We start from the raw sequence: 5,109 nt of genomic DNA on the forward strand, positions 1-5,109 counted from the left end.
AGCAAGATGAAGAGTGAATGATGAGTGAGGAAGAAAGGACAGTGAAGGGACCTGATGGTTGGGCAGGAGAAAGAATGGGAACATCTAGAAGCTGTGGAAAGGAGAGAAAAAAACCATTTTTGCCTTTTTAATGGGAAAAAAATAAGAATATATTTGATGAAAAAGCACTAATAGGGAAGGAGAGATTAATACATGAGAGAAAAGGTAGATTTTGTAACAAGATTACTGAGAAATGGGAGAGCTAGGGTCCAGAACAAAGGGAGAGGGTATAGTGTTAGCTAGAAATATTAAGGATGGTTTTTATAGAGGAAGATAGACTTGCACTGGGCTTTAAGAAGTCAATAGGATTTAGATAAGCAGAGGGAAGTGGAAAGTCATTTCAGTGAAAAAGTAGCATAGATTTAGCTAAAAATGCACTAGCTGATAAGGAACACAGGGAAGAACCTATCTGAATTAAAGAAGAGGGAAGAGTAGATGACATGATTAGTTCTATTACCCTGCTCCTTTGTGTGTTGTACCAGGTGTAAGTGGATGAGTGAGACTGGTCTGTGAAGAAGGTAGTGTTAGGGAAGCCATGAAAGGTCAGACCCAAGAGTGGGTTTGATGCAGTAAATGTTGGAAAACGCAGTATTGTAGATTTTGGACCAGGAGGGGTACATGTTGGAACACAGTGAGTTGGCTAGATTACTAAAATGTTGAGTTATAAAAATATTGAAGAATAGGGTAAAGACTGGGAGCAAAAGAGTATTAAGAACCAGGTATATGTAAAACAGGGCCTAGTCTAAGGTGGTAGTAACGAGCAGGAGAAAAAGATTGTGAAAATAATTGATAGGATTTGGTGAGAAGATATGAAGATTATTTGGGGGTTTAGAGCCAGATTAAAATTAAAAAAAATTTTTTTTAAATTGATTTCAGTGAGGAAGAGAGAGGGAGAGACAGATAGAAACATCCATGATGAGAATCATTGATCGGCTGCCTCCTGCACGCCCCCTACTGGGGATCGAGCCTGCAACCTGGGCATGTGCCCTTGGTCGGAATTGAACCTGGGACCCTTTAGTCCACAGGCCGATGCTCTATCCACTGAGCCAAACTGGCTAGGGCAAAAATTTGATGTCATTGATAAAATGGAGAAATTATAAGTAGGTCTCTTAGGAGGCAAAGCAGATTAGCATGTTGCAAACTGACTTGTTAACTGGCTTTGAAATGAAATGTTCTGAAGAGGGCTTTGCCTAACCAGAGATTTGGAGCATGATCAGTGTTGAAAGGTAGCTTTATTATAAAAACATAATGACTTTTACACGGAAACAATTTGAAACTTTGTAGGGAGAAAGCAACCAGAAAAAAAGCATTGAGCTTTGGAAATCCAAGTGAGAGAAAGACAAGGATCCATATTAGAGAAAGATAATGCATAATTGGAAAAGAGGAAGACACCCTGGGAGAGAGAATTTCCAGGAAAGGGAGAGTTCAGCAGCCCAGATCTTGCAGAGTGGAGAAGGAAGACAAAGAAAGGGCCTTTTGATTGGTGGAAAATAGTCCCTGACCTCTAAGAAAGTAGTTTTGGTTGGCAGAACAATCAGAAGGCATAATGCCATGGGTTTAAGAAGGACTGGCCAATGAAAGAAAGGTGAGAAATTTCACAGGAATAGTAGGAGAGAAATGGAATGATAGAAAGAAAAGGCAGTAAATTCTTGTTTGATATGAGGAAAACTTTTGTATTTTGGAAGCAAAAGAGGATTAAAGAGGACATAAAGTGCTAAAGAGGAAAGAATCAGGTGTAGAGTCCCTCTCCACAGATGGTGGAATTGTCTTTAGGATGGTCTGATGGGCTGAAAGGATAGATGTATAGACAGAGGTCTGAAATGATAAATGTATGATCCAGTTAAGGAACTTGTAGCAGATGACCTCCAACTTCCCAGTAAATTAGTGGAGGGTGGGAATAGAAAAAGACAACTAATGTTTATTGAGCTCTTGTTATGTACTATACACTTTGCTTGACCCATTAAATGTGTTATCATGTAAATTCATAACAGTCCTCTGAGGGGTTGGTGATAATTTCCAAATTTTAAATGTGAAGATGCTAAGACTTCAAGGAATACTTATTTAAAAACCAAATAGCTAGTAAATCTCAGCTTTGAGATTTGATCCTAGGTCTGATATCAAAGGCTGTTCCCATTCCACTATACCACTCACTCATTAATGTGAGGAAAAGGATATGTAGGGACTTTGAGGATCTGTTAGTGATTACAGTGGCTGTGCCTCAGAATCACTTTAGGAGCTTTAACAATTTCTTGTACCCTACCCAGTCATTCATTTCTTCATCAGCATCCTCATTGATTACCTACCTACTACAGTAGTCAGGGTACTCCAGAGAAACAGGACCAATAGACATACATCACAAGATGGGCCTGGAGCATCTTATAGGGCCAAAAAGTAAGAAAGTACTAAAATACAGGGGTCGGGGAGAGGAGCGGGGCAGTGTCAAAAGGACAAGGAGCCAACCTGAAAGAGTGCCCAGTGGCCAAGCTTGAACAGTTTGAATACTACAATAACGATAGCATTAAATTTTGACCTAAAGGATAAAATACATGTCTAGGAGTCCACACTGATATAAATAAATGATTGTATAAATAAATGGCGGAGAACAGATAAATCTAAGAATTCTAAAAATATATTTAGATACTCCCTTCTCCAAGAGATGGAGATTAATTCTTCACCTTGAGTGTGGGCTAGACTTAGTACTCATTTCAAAAGAATAGGGTATAAATAAGGGAAAGTCCTCAGTATGAGCTGAGTAGTTTAATATAAGGATGTTTTATTTGTTTAATGAGAAAAATCTGCCGAAACCGGTTTGGCTCAGTGGATAGAGCGTCGGCCTAAGGACTGAAGGGTCCCAGGTTCGATTCCGGTCAAGGGCATGTACCTGGGTTGCGGGCACATCCCCAGTGGGGAGTGTGCAGGAGGCAGCTGGTCGATGTTTCTCTCTCATCGATGTTTCTAACTCTCTATCTCCTTTCCTCTCTGTAAAAACTCAATAAAAACTCAATTTTCAATAAAATATATTAAAAAAAAATCTACTTAAGTAACATAGAAAAAGAATAAGAAAATAACAATAGTGTTATTAGTGTTGACAAGCTGGAAAGGGTAGTATCGAAAGATCAAAAGCATTGAGGAATTTATGAAAAATGCAAAGCATATAGGGTCAGGTTGATGACAATCTGTAACCCAATATTGTCTTAAAGGGGAAACACTAGAAAAGTGAGTTTTCCTTACTCTGTTCTGGAGAAAGCTCAGAGACTTTGAAAAGTAGTAGGAGGTTGAGGTTGGTTATCTTAGTCCATTTGGACTGCTATAACAAAATACCATAGCCTGGGTAGCTTATAAACAACAGAAATTTATTTTTCACAATCTAGAGGCTAGAAGTCCATATCAGGGTGCTAGCATGCTTGGGTTCTGGTGAAGGCAGCCTTCTGGGTTTGCAGACGGTTGACTTCTTGCTGTGTTCTCACATGGTAGAAGAGGCAAGCAAGCTCTCTGAGCCTTCTTTTTATAAGGGCACTGATCTCATTCAGACCATAGCAGTGGTCAAAGGGTAATTAATTAGACTTCAGCACAACTGTTCCAGGACCATTTAGAATAGCTCACAGGGTAAGCTGCTAGAACATTTATAATAATAAAAGCGTAATATGCTAATTATACTGGACAGCCAAATGACCTTCCGGACGTCATTCTGGACTTCCTTCTGGATGAAGCCATGACAGCAAGGGCTGAGGCAGGGGCAGAGACAGTTAGGGGCGATCAGGCAGACAAGCAGTTAGGGGCGATCAGGCAGGCAGGCGAGCAGTTAGGGGTGATCAGGCAGGCAGGCAAGCAGTGAGGGGCGATCAGACAGGCAGAGGTGGTTAGGGGCAATCAGGCAGGCAGGCGAGTGGTTAGGGGTGATAAGGTAGGAAGGCAGAGTGGTTAGGGGCAATCAGGCAGGCAAATGGTTAGGGGTGATCAAGGCAGGCAAGCGAGCAATTAGGGGCGATCAGGCAGGCAGGCAGTTAGGATCCAGTGGTCTCGGATTGCATGAGAGTGGAGGCCAGGCTGAGGAGACCCGACAGGCGAATGGTTAGGAGCCAGTGGTCCCGGATTGCGAGAGGGATGTTTGACTGTGGGATCGGGCCTAAACCGGCAGTCAGACATCCCCCGAGGGGTCCTGGATTGCGAGAGGGTGCAGGCTGGGCTGAGTGCCCCCTTCCCCCCTTCACAAATTTTGTGCACAGGGCCTCTAGTCTACACTAATAGAAGAGAAAGATGCAAATTAACCACCACTCCACCACTCCCACAAGCCACGCCCACCAGCCAATCAGAAGCAAATATGCAAAGATGGTGGCAGCCATGGAGCTGGAGCAAGCAGGAGGCTTGGATTGCCCCTGGCGATGGAGGAAGCCAAGCTTCCCGCCTGCCCTAGCCGGCCCTGGGCTCTGCTTAAGGCTACAGAGTTTCATTTATAGAAGACTAGAGACCTGGTGCACAAAATTTGTGCACTGGTGGGGGCAGCTCCTTTGGTGAGTGGGATTGGGCTGAAACCAGCTCTCCGACATCCCCCGAGGGGTCCCAGATTGCGAGAGGGCACAGGCCAGGCCGAGGGACCCCACCAGGCTGGGGTGGGAGGTGGGAGGTTGGCCAGCTGGGGAGGGACCACAGGAGAGCTCCAGGGTGTGCCCGGCCCATCTCGCTCAGTCCTGATCAGTGGGACCCCAGCAGCAAGCTAACCTACTGGTTAGAGCGTCTGCGCCCTGGTGGTCAGTGCACATCATAGCGAGTGGTTGAGCAGCCTTAGCTTATCATTAGCATATTATGCTTTGATTGGTTGAACGGATGACCAGATGACCGGACACTTAGCGTATGTTAGGCTTTTATTATATAGGATAAATAAATCCCAGATACCTGCTTCCAGCCTGCCCTGGCCTCCACTCAAGGAGGTGCTGAGAAAAAAAAAGAAAAAAGAAAAAAAGGTGAGGCTGGGAGCTTGGGTTGCTGGGGGGCATGGCTAGCCTGAAAATGGCCATCAGCCCCTCACCCAGGCTGGCCCGGCACCCCAGCAGGCCTCCCCCCCCCCCCCCC

The sequence above is a fragment of the Myotis davidii genome, unplaced genomic scaffold (genome assembly GCF_000327345.1).
Source record: "Myotis davidii unplaced genomic scaffold, ASM32734v1 scaffold201, whole genome shotgun sequence".
In the NCBI taxonomy this organism is placed as follows: domain Eukaryota; kingdom Metazoa; phylum Chordata; class Mammalia; order Chiroptera; family Vespertilionidae; genus Myotis; species Myotis davidii.